Source organism: Bos taurus, chromosome 2, assembly GCF_002263795.3.
Source record: "Bos taurus isolate L1 Dominette 01449 registration number 42190680 breed Hereford chromosome 2, ARS-UCD2.0, whole genome shotgun sequence".
In the NCBI taxonomy this organism is placed as follows: domain Eukaryota; kingdom Metazoa; phylum Chordata; class Mammalia; order Artiodactyla; family Bovidae; genus Bos; species Bos taurus.
The window spans coordinates 59,847,299-59,872,585 of record NC_037329.1 but is presented as its reverse complement, the minus strand read 5'-3'; the positions used below and the strand labels follow the sequence as shown (position 1 = coordinate 59,872,585).

The following is a 25,287-nucleotide window of genomic DNA, read 5'->3' as shown; positions in this document are numbered from 1 at the left end:
AAATCTGTATGTAAGGTTGTTGTTTACTGCAATGGAATAATTGAAATATAACTACTTTGTGTTGGAAATAGAGTGTTGGAAGTAAAGCTACACCAGTGGGAAGGGAAGGAGGCTTATAGGAAAGCATGTAAGCCATGGAAATAATGTACTTAGACGTTACGATGGAAGCAGTGCAGTGTTTGGCTGCAGAGTGGCATGATTAGATTTTTGTTTTAAAAAGATCACTCTAACAGCAATATGGAGAATAAATTGAGAGGAAGGATGACAGGAGTAAGAGAGACTAGGTAAGAGGCTGATTTCATAATCCAGTGAAGATAGGCGAGTGGCTTTGATTATCAAAACAATAGTGGAAATAGAAAAGGATATGCTGGAGACATATTTAAAAGTAGAATACCCAAGATTAATTGAATAGGGAAGTAAAATGAGAGAAGTATTTAGGACAACACTCAGGTTCTGGCTTGAGCAAGGATAGCATTGATGTTGATTCCACGAGTGAGTTAGCATTTAGAGTGGAACAAGATGCAAAGAAGATCATTAATTAAACTTTGGACATGTCATGTTTACCTAGCCTGAAACAAATACTCTGGAGGAGATGCCTAGACAGCTGGGGCTAAATGGAAAGGTCTGAGTTACAAATTCAAGCCTGGTATTACCAATGGTAATTGAATCTTTGGAAGTGAGTGTGATCTGCTAGTCTAAGAGAGTATGTTAAGTGAGAAGAGATGAATGCTTAAGACCAAGCCCAGAAGAACTCCAACATTTAAAGATTAAATGGGAGGGTGGTAATAAGATGGAGGAGGAATAGTACGGGGAGACCACTTTCTCCCCCCACAAATTCATCAAAAGAACATTTGAACGCTGAGTAAATTCCACAAAAAAAACTTCTGAATGCTGGAAGAGGACATCAGGCACCCAGAAAAGCAGCCCATTGTCTTCAAAAGGAGATGTTTTATCATCAGTGCTGTATAGATGGAGAATCATGAGGCTACTGTAAGAATAAGACTGAAAACCAGAGGCAAGAGGCTTCAGTCCAAATCCTGAGAACACCAGAGAACTCCTGACTCCAGGGAACATTAATTGATAGGAGCTCATCAAATGCCTCCATACCTACACTGAAACCAAGCACCACCCAAGGGCCAAAAGTTCCAGAGCAATACATACCACGCAAATTCTCCAGCAACACAAGAACATAGCCCTGAGCTTCAATATATTGGCTGCTCAAAGTCACTCCAAACCCATTGACATCTCATAACTCATTACTGGACACTTCATTGCACTCCCAGCTCCACCCACCAGAACAAACAAATCAAGCTCTACCCACCGGAACACCAACACAAGCTTCCCTAACCAAGAAACCTTGACAAGCCACCCATCCAACCTTACCCACAGCGAGGAAACTCCACAATAAAGAGAACTCCACAAGCTGCCAGAATACACAAAGGCCACCCCAAACACAGCAATATAAACAAGATGAAAAGGCAGAGAAATACCCAGCAGGTAAAGGAACAGGAAAAATGCCCACCAAACCAAACAAAAGAGGAAGAGATAGGGAATTTACCTGATAAAGAGTTCAGAATAATGATAGTGAAAATGATCCAAAATCTTGAAAACAAAATGGAGTTACAGATAAATAGCCTGGAGACAAGGATTGAGAAGATGCAAGAAAGGTTTAACAAGGACCTAGAAGAAGTAAAAAAGAGTCAATATATAATGAATACTGCAATAAATTAGTTAAAAAACATTCTGGAGGGAACCAACAGTAGAATAATGCAGGCAGAAGATAGGATAAGTGAAGTAGAAGATAGAATGATGGAAATAAATGAAACAGAGAGGAAAAAGAAAAACAAATAAAAAGAAATGGGGACAATCTCAGAGACTTCTGGGACAATGTTAAATGCCCCAACATTCAAATCATAGGAGTCCCATAAGAAGAAGACAAAAAAAAAAAAAAAAGACCATAAGAAAATACTCGAGGAGATAATAGTTGAAAACTTCCCTAAAATGGGAAAGGAGATAATCACCCAAGTCCAAGAAACCCAGAGAGTCCCAAACAGGATAAACCCAAGGTGAAACACCCCAAGACACATGTTAATCAAATTAACAAAGATCAAATACAAAGAACAAATATTAAAAGCATCAAGGGAAAAAACAACAAATAACATACAAGGGGGATTCCCATAAGGATAACACTTGATCTTTCAATAGAAACTCTTCAGGCCAAGAGGGAATGGCAGGACATACTTAAAGTGATGAAAGAAAATAACCTACAGCCCAGATTACTGTACCCAGCAAGGATCTCATTCAAATATGAAGGAGAAATCAAAAGCTTTACAGACAAGCAAAAGCTGAGAGAATTCAGCACCACCAAACCAGCTCTCCAACAAATGCTAAAGGATCTTCTCTAGGCAGGAAACACAAAAAGCATGTATAAACTTGAACCCCAAACAATAAAGTAAATGGCAATGGGATCATACTTATCAATAATTACCTTAAATGTAAATGGGTTGAATGCCCCAACCGAAAGACAAAGACTGGCTGAATGGATACAAAAACAAGACCCCTACATATGTTGTCTACAAGAGACCCACCTCAAAACAAGGGACACATACAGACTGAAAGTGAAGGGCTGGAAAAAGATTTTCCACACAAATAGAGACCAAAAGAAAGCAGGAGTAGCAATACTCATATCAGATAAAATAGACTTTAAAACAAATGCTGTGAAAAGAGACAAAGAAGGACACTACATAATGATCAAAGGATCATTCCAAGAAGAATATTTAACAATTATAAATATATATGCACCCAATATAGGAGCACCGCAATATGTAAGACAAATGCTAACAAGTATGAAAGGGGAAATTAACAATAACACAAGAATAGTGGGAGACTTTAATACCCCACTCACACCTATGGATAGATCAACTAAACAGAAAATTAACAAGGAAACACAAAGTTTAAATGATACAATAGACCAGTTAGACCTAATTGATATCTATAGGACATTTCACCCCAAAACAATGAATTTCACCTTTTTCTCAAGTGCACATGGAACCTTCTCCAGGATAGATCACATCCTGGGCCATAAATCTAGCCTTGGTAAATTCAAAAAAGTTGAAATCATTCCAAGCATCTTTTCTGACCACAATGCAGTAAGATTAGATCTCAATAACAGGAGAAAAACTATTAAAAATTCCAACATATGGAGGCTGAACAACACACTGCTGAATAACCAACAAATCACAGAAGAAATTAAAAAAAAAAAAAGAAATCAAAATATGCATAGAAATGAATGAAAATGAAAACACAACAACCCGAAACCTGTGGGACACTGTAAAAGCAGTGCTAAGGTGAAGGTTCATAGCAATACAGGCATACCTCAAGAAACAAGAAAAAGTCGAATAAATAACCTAACTCTACACCTAAAGGAACTAGAAAAGGAAGAAATGAAGAACCCCAGGGTTAGTAGAAGGAAAGAAATCTTAAAAATTAGGGCAGAAATAAATGCAAAAGAAACAAAGGAGACCATTGCAAAAATCAACAAAGCCAAAAGCTGGTTCTTTGAGAGGATAAATAAAATTGACAGACCATTAGCCAGACTCATCAAGAAACAAAGGGAAAAAAATCAAATCAATAAAATTAGAAATGAAAATGGAGAGATCACAATAGAAAACACAGAAATAAAAAGGATCATAAGAGACTACTATAAGCAATTATATGCCAATAAAATGAACAACTTGGAAGAAATGGACAAATTCTTAGAAAAGTACAACTTTCCAAAACTGAACCAGGAAGAAATAGAAAATCTTAACAGACCCATCACAAGCACAGAAATTGAAACTGTAATCAGAAATCTTCCAGCAAACAAAAGCCCAGGTCCAGACAGCTTCACAGCTGAATCCTACCAAAAATTTAGAGAAGAGATAACACCTATCCTACTCAAACTCTTCCAGAAAATTGCAGAGGAAGGTAAACTTCCAAACTCATTCTATGAGGCCTCCATCACCCTAATACCAAAACCTGACAAAGATGCCACACAAAAAGAAAACTACAGGTCAATATAACTGATGAACCTAGATGCAAAAATCTTTAACAAAATTCTAGCAATCAGAATCCAACAACACATTAAAAAGATCATACATTATGACCGAGTGGGCTTTATACCAGGGATGCAAGGATTCTTCAATATCCGCAAATCAATCAGTGTAATACACCACATTAACAAATTGAAAAATAGAAGCCATATGATTATCTCAATAGATGCAGAGAAAACCTTTGACAAAATCCAACATCCATTTATGATAAAAATGCTCCAGAAAGCAGGAATAGAAGGAACATACCTCAACATAATAAAGCTATATATGACAAACCCACAGCAAACATTATCCTCAATGGTGAAAAATTGAAAGCATTTCCCTAAAGTCAGGAACAAGACAAGGGTACCCACTCTCACCACTAGTATTTAACATAGTTTTGGAAGTTTTGGCCACAGCAATTAGAGCAGAAAAAGAAATAAAAGGAATCTAAATTGGAAAAGAAGAAGTAAAACTCTCACTGTTTGCAGATGACATGATCCTCTACATAGAAAACCCTGAAGACTCCACCAGAAAATTACTAGAGCTAATCAATGAATATAATAAAGTTGCAGAATATAAAATAAACACACAGAAATCTCTTGCATTCCTATACACTAATAATGAGAAAATAGAAAGAGAAATTAAGGAAGCAATTCCATTCACCATTGCAACAAAAAGAGTAAAATACTTAGGAATATATCTACCTAAAGAAACAAAATATCTATATATAGAAAACTATAAAACACTGGTGAAAGAAATCAAAGAGGACACTAATAGATGGAGAAATATACCGTGTTCATGGGTCAGAAGAATAAATATAGTGAAAATGAGTATACTACCCAAAGCAATCTATAGATTCAATGCAATCCCTATCAAGCTACCAACAGTATTTTTCACAGAGCTAGAACAAATAATTTCACAATTTGTATGGAAATACAAAAACCTCAAATACCCAAAGCAATCTTGAGAAAGAATGGAACTTAAGGAATCAACCTGCCTGACTTCAGGCTCTACTACAAAGCCACAGTCATCAAGACAGTATGGTACTGTCACAAAGACAGAAATATAGATCAATGGAACAAAATAGAAAGCCCAGAGATAAATCCACGCACCTATGGACACCTTATCTTTGAAAAAGGAGGCAAGAATATGCAATGGAGAAAAGACAATCTCTTTAACAAGTGGTGCTGGGAAAACTGGTCAACTACTTGTAAAAGAGTGAAACTAGAACACTTTCTAACACCATACACAAAAATAAACTCAATGTGGATTAAAGATCTAAACATAAAACCAGAAACTATAAAACTCCTAGAGGAGAACATAGGCAAAACACTCTCTGATATAAATCACAGAAGGATGCTCTATGACCCACCTCCCAGAATATTGGAAATCAAAGCAAAAATAAACAAATGGGACCTAATTAAAATTAAAACCTTCTGCACAACAAAGGAAACTATAAGTAAGGTGAAAAGACAGCCTTCAGAATGGGAGAAAATAATAGCGAATGAAGCAACTGACAAAGAATTAATCTCAAAAATATACAAGCAACTCCTGCAGCTCAATTCCAGAAAAATAAACGACCCAATCAAAAAATGGGCCAAAGAACTAAACAGACATTTCTGCAAAGAAGACACACAGATGGCTAACAAACGCATGAAAAGATGCTTAACATCATTCATTATCAGAGAAATGCAAATCAAAACCACAATGAAGTACCATTTCACGCCAATCAGAATGGCTGCTATCCAAAAGTCTACAAGCAATAAATTGCTGGAGAGGGTGTGGAGAAAAGGGAACCCTCTTACACTGTTGATGGGAATGCAAACTAGTACAGCCACTATGGAGAACAGTGTGGAGATTCCTTAAGAAACTGGAACTAGAACTGCCATACAACCCAGCAATCCCACTTCTGGGCATACACACCAAGGAAACTAGAATTGAAAGAGACACGTGTACCCCAGTGTTCATTGCAGCATTATTTATAATAAGCAGGACATGGAAGCAACCTAGATGTCCATCAGCAGATGAATGGATAAGAAAGCTGTGGTACATATACATAATGGAGTATTACTCAGCCATTAAAAAGAATGCATTTGAATCAGTTCTAATGAGGTGGATGAAACTGGAGCCTATTATACAGAGTGAAGTAAGCCAGAAAGAAAAACACCAATACAGTATACTAATGCATATATATGGAATTTAGAAAGATGGTAACGATAACCTTGTATGTGAAACAGCAAAAGAGACACAGATGTATAGAGCAGTCTGGACTCTGTGGGAGAGGGTGCGGTTGGGATAATTTGGGAGAATGGCATTGAAACATGTATATTATCATATGTGAAATGAATCACCAGTCCAGGTTCAATGCATGATACAGGATGCTTGGGGCTGGTGCACTGGGATGACCCTGAGGGATGGGATGGGGAGGTAGGTGGGAGGGGGGTTCAGAATGGGGAACACATGTACACCTGTGGTGGATTCATGTCAATGTATGGCAAAAACCACTACAATATTGTAAAGTAATTAGCCTCCAATTAAAATAAATAAATTTATATTTAAAAAAAAGGTCAAATGGTAGAACATGCATTTAGGTGCCATTTAATAACTTAAGTAAATAATTAGCAAGATATGTGCTTAACATTGAACATCAAAGTCATATATTTAATATATTTTTTGTTTTTTTACTTTTTTATTGAAGTATAGTTAATTTACAATATCATATTAGTTTCTTTTATCTACACCATAGTGTAGATCTACACCATGGTGATTCAGTTATACATACATATATATATATATATATATGTATATCTTTTCAGATTATTTTCCCTTATAGGATATTACAAAATATTGAATAGAGTTCCTGGTGCTATACAGTAGGTCCTTGCTGTTATCTGTTTTAAATGTAGTAGTGTGTATGTGTTAGTGGGGCTTCCCCTGTGGCTCAGATGGTAAAGAATCCGCTTGCAATGCGGGAGACCTGGGTTTGATCCCTGGGTTGGGAAGATCCCCTGGAGGAAGAAACGTTAACCCACTCTAGTATTCTTGCCAGGAGAATCACCATGGACAGAGGAACCTGGCGGGCTGTAGTCCACAGGGTTGCAAGAGTTGAACATAACTGATTGACTAAACACAAGCACAGGCACAATGCAGGAGATGCAGGAGATGGAGGTTTAACTCATTCAGGGGATCAGAGAAAATAGCAACCCACTGCAGTATTCTTGCCTGGAAATCCCATGGACAGAGGAGCCTGGCAGGCTGCAGTCCATGGGGTCTTAAAGAGTTGGACACAGCTAAGTGACACATATATGTTAATACCAAGCTCCCAATTTATCCAATTCCTGTCTTTACCCTTTGGTAACCATAAGTTTGGTTTTGTGGTATATATTTTTAAACTGCCGTGCAATGAAGTACTGTATTTTCACCTGGACACAGACAATATTTCTGAGACTTCAAGCAAGTCATGGCCTCCAAAGCTTCAGTTTATTTGTCAGTAAAATTAAAGACTACCCAACTGTGCATAAGCAGAGTAGATTATCATTTTAGCAGACATTTTTACTAAGGATGATTTCCAGCTAAATAGAAAAAGGGTTCTGATAGAATGAAGCATCGGATGAGTGAGTCTTGATAGAGTTTAGGAAATAGGTGAAATGTAGAGACTAGGAGCATGGGACTCTGGGTGACTTGCAACATGAGGACCCTGAACACATGGGAGGGAGGTGGAAGCACCGGATGCAGCTAAGACAGCTAGGACGTGGGGTGCATGGAGATAAATGGTGCCAACTACAAGTTTATTTAAGGATGACCTTTCAATAATACTGAGCATTTTATTTTAATCCTCCCTCTTGCCTGGAAAATCCCATGGACGGAGGAGCCTGGTGGGCTGCAGTCCATGGGGTCACAAAGAGTCGCACACAACTGAGCGACTTCACTTTCATGCATTGGAGAAGGAAATGGCAAGCCACTCCAGTGTTCTTGCCTGGAGAATCCCAGGGATGGGGGAGCCTGGTGGGCTGCCGTCTATGGGATCGCACAGAGTCTAACACAACTGAAGCGACTTAGTGGCAGCAGCAGCAGCATACCACCAAATAATTGCATTATTTATTCTATATTCAAAGCAACATTTTACCTAAAAAAAGAAAAGGAAACGAGGGAGGGGGGAAGCATTTTATATAATTATAAATGAAAGATGGATTCTTATATATATATATGTTTTTTAATTGGAGTATAGTTGCTTTACAATATTGTGTTAGTTTCTGTTGTACTACAATGTGAATCAGCTATATGTGTATTTATGTCCCCTCCTTCTTGGGCCTCCCTCCCACCCCATCCCCCATCCCACCCATCTAGGTGTTCACAGATCACTGAGTTGAGCTCCCTGTGCTATATAGCAGCTTCCCACTAGCTGTATATTTTATAAATCGTAGTGTATATATATGTCAGTGCTACTCTCTCAGTTTGTCCCACACTTTCTTTGCCCGCCCCATGCCCAGAAGTCTGTTCTCTATATCTGTTTCTCTGTTCCTGCCCTGCAAATAGGTTCATTAGTGTCTTTTTTGCGGGGAGAGAGGGAGATGGATTCTGAGTGCTAGAGGACAGAACAGAGGTTCTGCTCTCTCTTACCTTTCTCATCTACCTGCATGATCCAAATGAAGTTAATGGATGGATGAATCACCTGAGATGACCATAGTTGCTTCTGAAAGTCCCCAGGTTTGAATGCATCTATTTTAAGGAGGGACAGAAACTTATTGCCTTCCTACTCAAAAACAGTTTGGGTAGGAAACTTTGTTGGGACTTCAGAAACCTGAGCTGGCTCTTGCTTTACATAACTTAATTCTCTCATCCTTGGTGACTCTGTAACCAAGTTATTTCTAAGTCATTGTCTCATGGTTTATGGGGTTTGCCTAGAGTAGGATTGACAGGATTCAAAGTTCCTGCCATGACTACAGCCCTCGTTCGAGGCAAACGTCCACTAGTGGATCCTGACATATAAATTGCTGAGTATGTGTCATGTATCTCTGACCCTCGGCCCACAACTCATAGAAGCAGATCTCAATATTCAAGTTGAAGCCATCTCAAGCAGTTTTTCCCAAACTACAGATTAAGTGGACATGCTTTTAAATATTGAGTGTGATAAAAAGTTTTCAAGACAAAAATAAACTCTTATCTTAAAAGTGATTCCTTTAACAATTCAATACAGTTAAAAAGGTTTTCTTTTTTTCTTATTGAAACACTTTAGAGTCTTTATATTTAAGTCCCATTGTGAGTTTCCAACAGGTATGAATTTTCCCTAGCTCTTTTAATGCAGAACAAACTGATTAACTTCTCCTAGAAGCTGTGTTCCCTGGAATATAGTAAAATGTTGAGTTATCTACACAAGGGAGTGAGTGAGTGAGTCACTCAGTCATGTCCAACTCTTTGCAATCCCATGAACTATACAGTCTATGGAATTCTCTAGGCCAGAATACCAGAGTGGGTAGCCTTTCCCTTCTCCAGGGGATCTTCCCAATCCAGGGATCAAACCCAGGTTTCCTGCATTGCAGGCGGATTCTTTATAAGATGAGCCACCAGAGAAAAGGAGTAGGGACCTATTAATTGGCCTAGATCTGGAATTCTCTTCAATTCAAGTGTTCTATATTAGTAACTGATTCAGTTGGACTCACTTTTTAGAAAGACAGAGGTGAAGAATTGGAAAGAAATCGGGAATACCTGGAGATGTGGATAACAAGAAAAGCAGTCAGAAAGAAACTGAGTGTTAGGTGTGGTGGAATGCTAACTTAGGGAGACACAGACAACCTCCTCTGAGAGTTTAGCAGCTTGTGTCAGTTAGATCATTCCTGTTGTGGTTGGCATCAGGTTGGTGGTGAAGCTTGTCCTGTTATCCACAAGGCCAAGTGTTCAGCAATGGGCAGTGATCCTTGTGTCCCAGCCTCCCCACTTCACTGCCCTGTCCAACCAGGCTCCTTTTCCTAGAAGCTGGAGGGTGTTCAGAGTAGGAGGGGTCTTTCTTATATGCTGGACAAGGGTCTGAATTTCCCCCAAAGAATCACAGGACTGAGGAATCATTCTTCCGGACCTCCTGGAGTCCATTGTATTGACAGATAAGGTTGTCTGTCTTCACTCCTGGCACTCTTTAGCAGTGAGAATCTACCTGGATTCATTCTGTTCATTTTTCTAGATAAAGACTTGTAAGTAAATACATATGAATAAAAATGATCTTTAACTTACTTCTGCCAAACAAAATAGAAGCCTTCAGCCACAGAGAAGCCTTCCTTCAAACTTTTCAGAATCCTCATTTTCAATATTGCAGCAGCTTCCACATATGGTTGGAAAAGAGAGTATATTTTAGAAGAATTAGTAGGCTATAGCCACAAGGAAAAAATACAACACGTTGAAATCAATTTCTATGTCACTTTTTATTAGAGAAGGACGATTTTCCAGCCATATGGTCTGCTTTTCCAGCCCCCCGCTGGGTCTGATGTCTGATCTTGTCTCAGACTAACCCTGTTTGTAACTACACGACTCTCCCTAGAGGTAAACTGCGTGTTTCTCTCCCCTCTGCTTCTCACAACTATGTGCATCTCTCCCCTGAAATATTTCATTACATTTGTGTTATAGTCACTCGTTTATGTATTTGTCTTTCCCATGAGATAATGAACTTCTTAAGGATATAATGTCTTTTAAAAAAAGAAAAACGTTTATTTAGTTAGTTATTGGCTGTGCCAGGTCTTAGTTATGGCATGAGGATTATTTTGTTGTGGTGCATGGACTCTCAAATTGTGGCACGTGGTCTCAGTAGCTCTATATAGCATGTGAGGACTTCTCCGACCAGGGATCAAGCTCGTGCCCTCTGCATTGCAAGGCAGAGTCTAAACCACTGGACCACCAGGAAGTCCCTGGTGTAGTGTCTCACTTGTCTTTGTCATCCCCATACCTCATAGATCTTGGATGTTCAGTGCATGAATATAATTAATACAGTCAGGAAAGAACTCCTTACTCTGGATATCTTAATTCCAGTAAATGTGTAGTGGATGGCACATTACCTTTTAAGAGTCTCTCTTTTAAGGAGAAAAGGAAAGTGCTTAAATACCCTATAGGTAGACTTTTGGGAAGAACCAATAACGTGTAATCATATTCATAATTTGACCAAATAGGTAGATTTTTCTTTAAAACTCATACATGCAAATCCTCTGCTGAGCAATATAAAAATCACATATTCTTACATTTAGATTATTTACATTTTAGATTTTACTATAATTAACTTTATACTTTTCTCCTTTTAAATAACAAAGGGTACATCTGGCATGTAGAAAATAGCTTAAAGTTAAGAGTTTTACATCAGGTTTCATAATAGTTTGTGATTGAGTTGTTTGGCAGTTGCCTTTATGGTTATGTATTCTATTATGAAATCTATGGTAATCTTGCATATTTTTGGTAGCCGTGAAATTTACAATCAAGGTGGGACTATTTTTGTTCAAAAAACAGCTGACAAAATAAGTCCTATTTGATTGAAGTTTGAATTTTCAGGTCCCTATGGGTATCTGAGCAGTCATTTTTACTGTGTCTTGATCATTCTAATCAAAATGGAATATTCTAAATGCATTTTCATTTTGCCTGAAATTAACAGTGAGGCTGCAAGCAGATGTTGTAAGAGATTAGAAATAACTATTAAATAAAAAGAATAGCAAGGGACTACTGCAGTTTAGCAAGGAAATGGTAAACTAAACAACAAAATAAGAAAAATTTAGTTAAGCATCCACTGCAAGTATCTTTAGTAGATTTGGAATAATTCAAGTTTTTGATGATTTGTGAAAGAACAGTCATAAATAAATTTCAGACCTCAAATATTTATGCTTTTCTTAAGAAGAGCCATGCACTTTAAAGCTTTTTAAGTACCTCGTTTCCTTAGGTGGGTTTTATTTTTGCTGGAGCCAAGGCAATAAAAATAAACGAGTTGCTATCAACTCTAATATTGAAATGTGGATGGTCATTTAAATACCAGAAGGCCAGAAGATCAGAGTGGCCCATAACACATTACAAAATAAGTAATATTGTTTGATTGATGTTTATTTAATATGAACTAAACAACATGCTTATAAGTAGGAAGATTTCCATAAGAATAGAAGCTTTCTCTTTTTAAAGATACATTTTAACACCTATATATTCTTTTTTTAATTGTACATTAATTGCTTTACAGTGTTTTGTTAGTTTCTGCTGTACAACTATGTGAATCAGCTATAAATATACATAGATCTCCTCCCTCTACCCCCCACCCCTAATCCCACCACTCAAAGTCATCACAGAGCACAGGTTGAGCTCTCCGTGTTACATGGTGGCTTCCCACTAGCTATCTGTTTTATCCATGGTAATGTATATATGTCATTGCTACTCTATTTGTCCTACCCTCTCTTTCTCCCACTGTGTCCACAAGTCCATTCTCCACATCTGTGTCTCTATTACTGCCATGCGAATAGGTTCATCAGTACCAGTTTTCTAGATCCCATCAGTTCAGTTCAGTCACTCAGTGGTGTCCGACTCTTTGCGACCCCATGAACTGCAGCATGCCAGGCCTCCCTGTCCATCACCAACTCCCAGAGTCCACCCAAACCCATGTCCATTGAGTTGGTGATGCCATCCAACCATCTTATCCTCTATCGTCCCCTTCTCCTCCTGCCCTCAATCTTTCCCAGCATCAGGGTCTTTTCCAATGAGTCAGCTCTTCACATCATATATATGCATTAATATATGACATTTGCTTTTCTCTTTCTGACTTACTTCACTCTGTATGACAGACTGTAGGTTCATCCATATCATTTGTAGAAATGACCCAATTTCGTCCCTTATCATGATTGAGTAATATTCCATTGTATATATGTACCACATTTTCTTTATCCATTCATCTCTCAGTGGGGATCCAGGTTGCTTCCATGTCCTAGCCATTGTAAATAGTGCTGCAGTGAACATTGGGGTACATGTGACTTTGGTTTTCTTCAGGGTTTGCACCCATTAGTAAGATTGCTGGGTCATATGGTAGTTTTATTCCTAGATTTTAAAGGAATTCTCATACTGTTCGTTATAGTGGCTGTATCAATTTACATTGCCACCAACAGTGCAAGAGAATTCCCTTTTCTCCACATGCTCTCCAGCATTTATTGTTTGCAGGTTTTTGACAATGGCCTTTCTGACTGGTGTGAGGTGATACCTCAATGGAGTTTTGATTTGCATTTCTCTGATAATGAGCAATGTAGAGTATTTTTCATGTGTTTGTTGGCCATCTCTATGTTTTCTTTGGAGAAATGTCTGTTTATGTCTTCTGTTCATTTTTTGGCAGGGTTGTTTGTTTTTCTGATATTGAGCTGCAGGTCCAGCTTGTACATTTTAGAGATTAATCCTTTGTCAGTTTCTTCATTTGCTATTATTTTCTTCTATCCTGAGGGTTGTGCTTTCATCTTGTTTATTGTTTCCTTTGCCATGCAAAAGCTTTTATTAGGTCTCATTTATTCATATATATATTCTCCTAAAAACATCTCAAGAGAGAATGAAAAGGAGAAGAAACATCAATTTACTACTGATAAAAATAAATATATCTTTGCCCAGACACAGACATCTGGGAAGGGAGTAGAGGTATGGTTAAGGTTAAAACGTACTAATAGACAATTTCCAATTCATGAATGCTTTTTAAAATTAGCATGGAATTTCCAAAGAGTTGCAAATATAGTTATAATACTAGTTTTTGTAATTAATTAGCCCCCTACAAGGTCAGAATGACCAGTGGTTCATAGCCCAGGTTCTAGAATCAGACTTTTAGATTTTAAGTCCTAATTCTGCCAGGTAACAGTATTTTGAAAAGTTAATTAGCTTTTTTGGCCTCTAATTCCCTTCTTTATAAAACAGTAATTATAATAGAATCTAAGTATGGTGTATAGACTAGAATCTGGCACATAGTAAGAGCTCCATAAAGTTAACACTGTATTTATTTTGCACATCTGCCTGGATCTTATTTGTTCCTGAAAATTATGGAGGTGGTAGTTTGTCAGGCAATTCAAAAAGGGAGAGAATGGGCATGCATGAAGTCCACTGCAGGCGTGGCTTCTCAGTGAGGCAGAGACTTGTGATTGAAAGCTGATCTGCTGTGGTGGTCCTGTGGTTCATCCTTGCTGACTGTCACCTGGCCACGAGGGTTCTTGTGTAAAGACAGTTTCACAACCCTTGGGATGAATTCTGGCCAAGAAAGCACTGTGGTGGGTTACCAATTTTGCATATCTTTATGCTCAATACTTTTATTTCTCACACATGTGCACATCTCAGTGCCATACCTGGCCTAGGATGTCCATTGAGGACAGAGTACAAGATCCAGCAATTCATGGGCAAAAATTTCCCCCACTTCTCTCTATAGGAATCACCCTAAAAAATTAGACAGCTCTTCACTTAAGTCCTCACTGTCTGCAGATGACATGATTTTATACATAGAAAATCCTAAAGATGCCAAAAAAAACTACTAGTCCCATCAATGAATTCAGTAAAGCTGTAGGATACAAAATTAATATACAGAAATCTGTTGCATTCCTGTACACTAATGACAAACTATCAGAAAGAGAAATCAAGGAAATACTCTCATTTACTATTGCAATACAAGACTTAGGGATAAACCTACCAAAGGAGATAAAAGACTGATAATGTGAAAACTATAAGAAATTGATGACAGAAACTGAAGATAACAAAAATGTAAAGATATACAATATTCATAGAGTGGAAGATTTAATATTGTTAAATTGACCATACTACCTAGGCAATCCCCAGGGTCATTGCAATCCTTATCAAAATTCCGAGGGCATTTTTCACACAACTGGAACAGATAATCTTAACATTTGTATGGATACACAAAGACCCTGAGCAGCTAACAGAATCTTCAGAGAAAACAACAAAGCTGGGGTAGTCATGCTCCCTGACTTCAGATTATACTGCTGCTGCTGCTACTGCTGCTAAGTCGCTTCAGTCATGTCCGACTCTGTGCGACCCCATAGACGGCAACCCACCAAGCTCCCCCGTCCCTGGGATTCTCCAGGCAAGAACACTGGAGTGGGTTGCCATTTCCTTCTCCAATGCATGAAAGTGAAAAGTGAAAGTGAAGTCGCTCAGTCGTGTCCGACTCTCAGAGACCCCATGGACTGCAGCCTACCAGGCTCCTCCATCCATGGGATTTTCCAAGCAAGAGTACTGGAGTGGGGTGCCATTGCCTTCTCCCTCAGATTATAAAGCTACAAATATCAAAACAGTATGGTACTGGCACACACACACACACACACACACACGACACAAAGATTAACATCATAAAGACCAGAAATAAGCATAAAAGCATAGTCAATTAATTTAAACAAAAGAGGCAAGAATATACAGTGGAGAAAAGACAGCCTCTTCAATAAGTGGTGTTGGAAAACTGGACAGTTACATGTAAAATAGTGAAATTAGATTATTCTCTGCTGCTGTTGCTAAGTCACTTCAGTCGTGTCCTACTCTGTGCAACCCCATAGATATCAGCCCACCAGGCTCCCCCACCCCTCGGATTCTCCAGGCAAGAACACTGGAGTGGGTAGATTATTCTCTAACACCATAAAAAAAAAAAAAAAAAAAACTCACAATAGGTTCAGTTCAGTTCAGTTGCTCAGCTGTGTCCGACTCTTTGAAACCCCATGGACTGCAGCACACCAGTCCATTACCGACTCCGAGAGCTTGGTCAAACTCATGTCCATCAAGTCGGTGATGCCATCCAACCATCTCATTCTCTGTCATCTTCTTCTCCTCCAGGCTTCAATCTTTCCCAGCATCAGGGTCCTTTATAATGAGTCAGTATTTCCCATCAAGTGGCCATAGTATTGGAGCTGCAGCTTCAGCATCAGTCCTACCAATGAATATTCAGGACAGACTTTCTTTAGGATTCACTGGTTTGACCTCCTTACACTCCAAAGGACTCTCAAGAGTGTCCTTGAGAGTGCTCAGTATTCTTTAGGGTCCAGCTCTCATATCCACACATGACTACTGGAAAAACTATAGCTTTGACTAGACGTAACTTTGTTGGTAAAGTAATGTCTCTGCTTTTTAATATGCTGTCTAGGTTGGTCATAAGTTTTCTTCCAAGGAGCAAGTGTCTTTTAATTTCATAGCTGCAGTCACCATCTGCAGTGATTTTGGAGCCCAAGAAAATAAAGTCTCTCACTGTTTCCATTGTTTCCACATCTATTTGCCATGAAGTGCTGGGACCAGATGCCATGATCTTTGTTTTTTGAGTACTCAGTTTCAAGTCAGCTTTTTCACTCTCCTCTTTAAATTTCATCAAGAAGCTCTTTAGTTCCTCTTCACTTTCTTCCATGAGGGTGGTGTTATCTGCATACCTGAGGTTAATGATATTTCTCCAGTAATCTTGATTCAAGCTTTGCTTCATCCAGCCTGGCATTTCTCATGATGTACTTTGCTAAGTTAAATAAGCAAGGTGACAATATACAACCTTGACACTCTCCTTTCCCCATTTGAAACCAGTACATTGTTCCATGTCCAGTTCTAAGTGTGGTTTCTTGAGGTTTCTCAGGAGGCAGGTAAGGTAGTCTGGTGTTCCTGTCTCTTTAAGATTTTCCACAGTTTGTTGTGATCCACACAATCAAAAGCTTTAGCATAATCAATGAAGCAGAAGTAGATGTTTTTCTGGAATTCTCTTGCCTTTTCTATGATCCAGTGGATGTTGGCAATTTTATCTCTGGTTCTTCTGCCTTTTCTAAATCCAGCTTGAACATCTGGAAATTCTCAGTTCACATACTGTTGAAGCCTAGCTTGGAAAATTTTGAGCATTACTTTGCTAGAGTGTTCGGTTCAGTTCAGTTCAGTTCAGTCGCTCAGTCATGTCGGAATCTTTGTGACCCCATGAATCGCAGCACGCCAGGCCTCCCTGTCCATCACCAACTCCTGGAGTTCACTCAGACTCATGTCCATTGAGTCAGTGATGCCATCCAGCCATCTCATCCTCTGTTGTCCCCTTCTCCTGCCCCCAATCCCTCCTACCATCAGAGTCTTTTCCAATGAGTCAACTCTTCGCATGAGGTGGCCAAAGTACTGGAGTTTCAGCTTTAGCATCATTCCTTCCAAAGAAATGCCAGGGCTGATCTCCTTCAGAATGGACTAGTTGGATCTCCTTGCAGTCCAAGGGACTCTCAAGAGTCTCTCCAACACCACAGTTCAAAAGCATCAATTCTTTGGTGCTCAGCCTTCTTCACAGTCCACCTCTCACATCCATACATGACCACAGGAAAAACCATAGCCTTGACTAGACGGACCTTTGTTGACAGGTAATATCTCTGCTTTTGAATATGCTATCTAGGTTGGTCATAACTTTTCTTCCAATGAATAAGTGTCTTTTAATTTCATGGGTGCAGTCACCATCTGCAGTGATTTTGGAGCCCAAAATAACAAAGTCTGACACTGTTTCCACTGTTTCCCCGTCTATTTCCCATGAAGTGATGGGACCAGATGCCATGATCTTCATTTTCTCAATGTTGAGCTTTAAGCCAACTTTTTCACACTCCTCTTTCACTTTCATCAAGAGGCTTTTTAGTTCCTCTTCACTTTCTGCCATAAGGGTGGTGTCATCTGCATATCTGAGGTTATTGATATTTCTCCTGGCAATCTTGATTCCAGCTTGTGCTTCTTCCAGTCTAGCGTTTCTCATGATGTACTCTGCATATAAGTTGAATAAGCAGGATGACAATATAAAGCCTTGATGTACTCCTTTTTCTATTTGGAATCAGTCTGTTGTTCCATGTCCAGTTCTAATGGTTGCTTCCTGACCTGCATACAGATTTCTCAAGAGGCAGGTCAGGTGGTCTGATATTCCCGTCTCTTTCAGAATTTCCCACAGTTTGTTGTGATCCACACAGTCAAAGGCTTTGGCATAGTCAATAAAGCAGAAATAGATGTTTTTCTGGAACTCTCTTGCTTTTTCGATGATCCAGCGGATGTTGGCAATTTGATCTCTGGTTCCTCTGCCTTTTCTGAAACCAGCTTCAACATCAGGAAGTTCATGGTTCACGTATTGCTGAAGCCTGGCTTGGAGAATTTTGTGCATTACTTTACTAGCATGTGAGATGAGTGCAATTGTGCGGTAGTTTGAGCATTATTTGGCGTTGCCTTTCTTTGGGATTGGGGTGAAAACTGACCTTTTCCAGTCCTCTGGCCATTGCTGAGTTTTCCAAATTTGCTGGCATGTTGAGTGTAGCACTTTCACAGCATCATCTTTTAGGATTTGAAATAGCTCAACTGGAATTCCATCACCTCCACTAGCTTTGTTCATAGTGATGCTTTCTAAGGCCCACTTGACTTCACATTCCAGGATGTCTGGCTCTAGGTCAGTGATCACATCATCATGATTATCTGGGTTGTGAAGGTCTTTTTTGTACAGTTCTTCTGTGTATTCTTGCCACCTCTTCTTAATATATTCTGCTTCTGTTAGGTCCATACCATTTCTGTCCTTTATCGAGCCCATCTTTGCATGAAATGTTCCCTTGGTATCTCTATTTTTTTTGAAGAGATCTCTAGTGTTTCCCATTCTGTTGTTTTCCTCTATTTCTTTGCACTGATCTTTGAGAAAGGCTTTTTTGTCTCTTCTTGCTATTCTTTGGAACTCTGCATTCAGATGCCTATATCTGTCCTTTTCTCCTTTGCTTTTTGCTTCTCTTCTTTTCACAGGTATTTGTAAGGCCTCCCCAGACAGCCATTTTGCTTTTTTGCATTTCTTTTCCATGGGGATGGTCTTGATCCCTGTCTCCTGTACAGTGTCACGTACATCATTCCATAGTTCATCAGGCACTCTATCTATCAGATCTAGTGCCTTAAATCTATTTCTCACTTCCACTGTATGATCATAAGGGATTTGATTTAGGTCATACCTGAATGGTCTAGTGGTTTTCCCTACTTTCTTCAATTTCAGTCTAAATTTGGTAATAAGGAGTTCATGATCTGAGCCACAGTCAGCTCCTGGTCTTGTTTTTGTTGACTGTATAGCGCTTCTCCATCTTTATCTGCAAAGAACATAATCAATCTGATTTCGGTGTTGACCATCTGGCGATGTCTGAACATTCTTTGGCATTGCCTTTCTTTGGGATTGGAATGAACACTGACCTTTTCCATCCTATGTCCATTGCTGAGTTTTCCAAATTTGCTGGCATATTGAGTGCAGCACTTTCACAGCATCATCTTTCAGGATTTGAAATACCTCAACTGGAATTTTGTCACCTCCACTAGCTTTGTTCATAGTGATGCTTTCTAAGGCCCACTTGACTTCACACTTCAGGATGTCTGGCTCTAGGTGAGTGATCACACCTTCATGGTTATCTGAGTCATTATGATCTTTTTTGTATAGTTTTTCTGTGTATTCTTGTACCTCTTAATATCTTCTGCTTCTGTTAGGTCCCTACCGTTTCTGTTCTTAATTGTGCCCAACTTTGCATGAAATGTTCCCTGTGTCATTCTAATTTCCTTGAAGAGATTTCTAGTCTTTCCCATTCTATTGTTTTCCTCTAAATTTCTTTGCATTGATCACTTAGGAAGGCTTTCTTATCTCTTCTTGCTATTCTTTGGAACTCTGCATTCAAATGGATATAGCTATCCTTTTCTCCTTACCTTTTGTGTCTCTTCCTTTCTCACCTATTTATAAGGCCTTCTCAGACAACCATATTGCCTTTCGGCATTTCTTTTTCTTGGGGATGGTTTTGATCAGTGCCTCCTGTAGTGTTACAAACCTGCATCCATAGTTCTTCAAGCACTCTGTTTATCAGATCTAATCCCTAGAATCTATTTGTCACTTCCATTGTATAATCATAAAGGATTTGATTTAGGTCATACCTGAATGGCCTAGTGATTTTCCCTACTTTCTTCAATTAGAGTCTGAATTTTGCAATAAGGAGTTCATGATCTGAGCCACAGTCAGCTCCCAGTCTTGTTTTAACTGACTGTATATAGTTTCTTCATCTTCAGCTGGATATAATAATATAAAATGAATTAAAATGGAATGCAAAATGGATTAAAAACATAAATTTAAATCAGAAGCTATAAAACTCCTAAAATAAAACATAGGCAGAACACTCCAAATATATTTTTCAAAGAGGAATTATTTCCAGTGGTTTCATTTAAAGTATGTCCAGATGTTCTCAAAACTAGTATATGGTAAGAGGAAGAAGAGAAGTTACTATATGACTACTCGATTACACTCGATTTTAAATGGTGGTGTTGGAGAAGACTCTTGAGTGTCCCTTGGACTGTAAGGACATCAAACTAGTTTATCCTAAAGGGAATTTGTCCTCAATATTCATTGGAAGGACTGATGTTGAAGCTATAACTCCAATACTTTGGCCACCTGATGTGAAGAACTGACTCATTGGAAAAGACCTTGATGCTGGGAAAGATCGAAGGCAGGAAGAGAAGGGGACAACAGAGGATGAGATGGTTGGATGGTACCACTGACTTGATGAACATGAGTTTGAGCAAGCTCTGGAGTTGGTGTTGGACAGGGAAGCCTGGCATGCTGCAGTCCATGGAATAGCAAATAGTCATGACTGAGTAACTGAACTGAAATGAACTAAGACGTTAATGGCCAAGTGTACAACATTTAGTAATTCACAGTTTTAAAATGTTATACTCTTTAGAGTTATCAAATATTGGATACATTCCCTGTGTTATACCATATATCCTTTTAGCTGTTTGTTTTTTATATAGTAGTTTGCACCTCTTCAATCCTCTTGTCCCTCCCTCCTTTCCTCTCCTGATTGGTAATCTGTGAATCTGCTTATTTTTTGTTTGTTTGTTTTGTTATATTCACTAATTTGTTTTATATTTTTAGAGTGTACATACAGTGATGATATATATTATTTGTTTTCTCTGACTTGTTTCACTTAATGTAATACTTCTAAGTCCATCCATTTTATTGCAAGCAGCAGAGTTTCATTCTTTCTAATGACTGAGTGGTATTCCATTGTATATACCTATATACACCCCTTCTTCTTTATCCTTTCATCTGCTGATAAACATTTAGGTTGCTTCCATATCTTGGCAACTGTAGATAATGGAGAAAATGGATATTCTAATTTGTCACTCTTTTGATCACTAGTGCAGCACCAGTGCTGGTACCGCACTCTCTAATGTTTTATATCCATATGTCAAGATGTTGATCAACACTGCTGTAGGCTGAGACAGATAATAGTGATGGAATTGCAGGAGCCCTGTAACACCTGTATAATTTACTCTGCAGCTTATACTAGTCACACCTATTAGAGCATCAAGTGATGAGGTTTTACCCAGTACTTCAAATATCTTCCTTCTCCAGTTTTTCACATTTCAGAGCAAAATATTTCTCTGTTTATTCTCTTGCACCTTTGCCCTTTTTAATGATTTTTTTTTGTTTGTTTGTTTTTGGTTTTGGCTGAAGTGAGCATTTGTGCCCTGAAGCACCAGTCCTGGATGTTGCTTGTTTCAAATATTTGAGAACAAGTAAAGCAAGCCTCTTTTTCAGGGTAGACTGCAAAAGAGAAGACTTTTTGTCGGTTTTTTTTTTAACCTAAAAGGAAGTCTGAGATTTCTACTGAAATTTCCTTGTGGACACGTTCCCTGAAAAGACATATCTTTAAATTGGTAGTCAAGGCTCTAATGAGAACCTCATTTCTCTTTCTCTTGTTTTATAAAGTGGGTCAAATAGACCTAACCTTCAATCTCATGTAATAGCATTTTTTGAGACCATTTTTGGTCATGATTAAGATCTAATTTAATTTGCAGACAGTAGCTGATTTTGATATAAACTTATTAAAACTATAAAAAATGTTTATTTAAAAGTGGTTAGAAATATGCTAAATTAATTTGAAAACAAATATCATAAATGCTTCCCGGTGGCACTAGGGGTAAAGAATCCTCCTGCCAATGCAGGAGATGCTAGAGATTCAGGTTCGATCCCTGGGTCAGGAAGATCCCCTGGAGTAGAAAATGGCAACCCGCTCCAGTATTCTTGCCTGGGAAATCCCATGGGCAGAGGAGCCTGGTGGGCTACAGTCCATGGGGTTGCAAAGGGTTAGACACGACTGAATGATTGAGAACAAATCTTAAACAGTGTTAAATGTGTTATTGGTTTATGAAGATAACATCCCAGGGGAAAAAATGGGAATACATTCTAGAGAAAGAAAGTGAAAGTCACACTCAGTTGTGTCCGACTTTTTACAACCCCATGGACTATACAGCCCATGGAATTCTGCAGGCCAGAATACTGGATTGGGTAGCTGTTCCCTTCTTCAGGGGACCTTCCCACCCAGGGATCAAACCCAGGTCTTCCACGCTGCAGGTGGATTCTTTACCAGCTGAGCTACCAGGAAAGCCACACATTCTGGAGAGTGGCTCTCAAATGAGAAGCCCTTTTGGCAGCTCCAATGACTTCCTGCATTCTGCTTTTGTCACTTATCACCACATGGAGGTTTGAGGGAAACGAGACCTATTAAGTGTTGCTTCCAGGATCGATGCACGATACTGGATGCTTGGGGCTGGTGCACTGGGATGACCCAGAGGGAGGGTATGGGGAGGGAGGAGGGAGGAGGGTTCAGGATGGGGAACACAGGTATACCTATGGCAGATTCATTTTCGATATTTGGCAAAACTAATACAATATTGTAAAGTTTAAAAATAAAATAAAATTAAAAAAAAAAAAAAAGAGTTGCTTGTAGACCCATGGAGGGCAGAAGCCATATGTTACAGTTTGGATACCTTCAGTGCCAATGCAGTATCTTGGGAAGGTGCTTAGTTGATATTTATTCAGTGGGTGACTGTTTCAACCGAGTTTTATTAACTGCTTTTTCGGGCATCTTAACATGGTTGTCAACTTTCATAAACCATTTATATCAATGTCCTTTATTGTAAGCACATGGATTTGTGGGTTCTTTGGCTCCCTGCAGCTGTTCTCAAAGAAAGTTATTACTTATGGACATTCATCATATATCCTAAAACACATATTCCTCTGCTAAAATCAAACAAAACAATTTTCACAGATTTTCATTATCTGTAGAGACCAAGCCCTTAATAGAACATCCAGGGCCTTCCTCAGTTTTGTGTTTGCTTACTTTGATAGTCTTATTTCCTACTTTTCCTACTTATTTCAATCTTTGGGTTTTAGCCTGAGAAGGACTAATTAGGCTTGTTATTCCTCATCTGTAGGATCTCCTCCTTCCTCATGTTATCAGGCAGAATTGCATGCATTCTTCCTAGGTTCCCCTGGTGGCTCAATGGTGAAGAATCTGCCTGCAGTGAAGGAGACCTGAGTTTGATCCCTGGGTCAGAATATAGAATTTCATAATTATTTTTACGTTTTAATGTTATTTCCTTTGCTGTCATCTCTTTTATCATATTTTCCTACCAAAATACCTTTACATTCTTTTTGAAGTCAATATTAACAGAATTACTTCAAAGAACAGAGTATGAGAATTTTTGTTTTGCTTTTTTACTACCAAAATGATGATATTTCATATTGAAATTTACTATGTACTTTTTCAGGATTAATCCTTCTGGACAGATAAATAGATAAAATAAAAAATAAATGACTTATTTTTTTCCTTTTTTGCTTGATATTTCCCCCAGGTCTCCATGCTTCAAGTAACCAAATTATTTGCTAGCCTAATGTCCTGGTGCTATGGTTAACTAATGCATCCCTTAGGTGGGCTGTGTAGCAGAAAACCAGATAGGTTATCAATAAATCTGGATTCTAGACCCCTTTTTCATTTTAATTACTTTCTTTAGCTTGGGCAAGTCACCTTACATCTCTGGACTTTATTTTCCTCATGTATAAAAGGAGAGGATCAGCAGTAACCAGAGTAACTAGCAAGAATCAAGTTACACAGATGTCTTATTAGGGTAGGACAATGCAGTTGACAATCATGGGGCTTATATGAAACTATGAAGACCCAGGTTCAATCCTTGGGTCAGGAAAATCCCCTGGAGGAGGAAATGGCAACCCATTCCAGTATTCTTGCCTGGAGAATCCCATGGACACAGGAGGCTGGTGGGCTACAGTCCATGGGCTCTTACAGAGTTGGACATGACTGAGCAACTAACACACCACTCCTAAAGTATTTTTTTTTTTTTAGTATTTTTTAACTCTATGAATATTTATAGGCTAATTCAGAAGCCCACCAGTTTTTAATCCCTTGGTATGGATGTCCACGAGTATGTTTGCAGCTTTAAAATCCTGTAATATTTATTACCTGTATTAGTGAACTCAGGGCTGTCATAACAAAATACCACAAACTGAATGTCTTCAACAGAAATTTATTTTCTCACAGTTCTGGAAACTGGAAGTATAAGATCATGGCGTCAGCGTGGTCAGGTTCTGGTGAGAGTTCCCTTATGTGCAGATGGCTGCCTTCTACCTGTGTCTTCACATGGTCTTTCTTGGTTATGCACATGTAGAGATCTCTCTGTCTCTTTCTTCCTCTTTCTATAAGGCCATTAATTCTATCTAAACCCAATTATTCTCTAAAGATGTCATCACCAAATATCATCATGTTGGGGGTTAGGTCTTCATGTTGAATTTTAGGGTACACAAATATTCAGTCCATAGCATAACCATTTAGTGTGTCTGCCTGGAAATGTTGGAAAGGATAGATTAAGCAGTTAAAGGTTCTAAAGGACTCACTGCCATTTTTCTTTGATGGTGTATGATTGAGAAGGAAGAAGAGCATTCCTACATCTGAAGATTATGCAGATAATGTGAGCTCATTGTTTTCTGTCTCTGTTATTGAAAGAACAAGGAACTATCTTCCAAATTAAGGAAGGATGAATTTAGCATATATAAAAGAAAAAAAAATCTAAAAGTTAACCAAGTCTCCTGATTAAAAAAAATAGGGAATTTCATGCTAAGATTCCTTACCAAAAGGCTAAGCTATTTTTCCTTTCCTTTTCTCCTTCATTTTTTTCATCTTAAAAGTAAAAAAAAAAATTGGAATCCGTAAACAGGCATTTGTTTTAACCTTTGGGGTTCCTCTAGCCATAGGAAAATTATGTTATCAATAAAGAGTATATTAGGTAAATTAATGCTGGATTCTTCAACTAGTTTCTGTGCAATTGTTTGCAAAAGGATAACATATAAACTCAGTTTATTTTAATCTAGACTCATTTTGTCAATGACATCATGTTCATATGTTTGGGTTTC

General features: G+C 38.5%; 1 protein-coding gene across 1 annotated transcript in view; it reads left to right on the top strand.

Moving 5' to 3' along the window:
* THSD7B (thrombospondin type 1 domain containing 7B) overlaps window positions 1–25,287 on the top strand; it is a 911,067-nt gene that overhangs the window by 549,229 nt on the left and 336,551 nt on the right. The gene's annotated exons all lie outside the window — the stretch shown is intronic.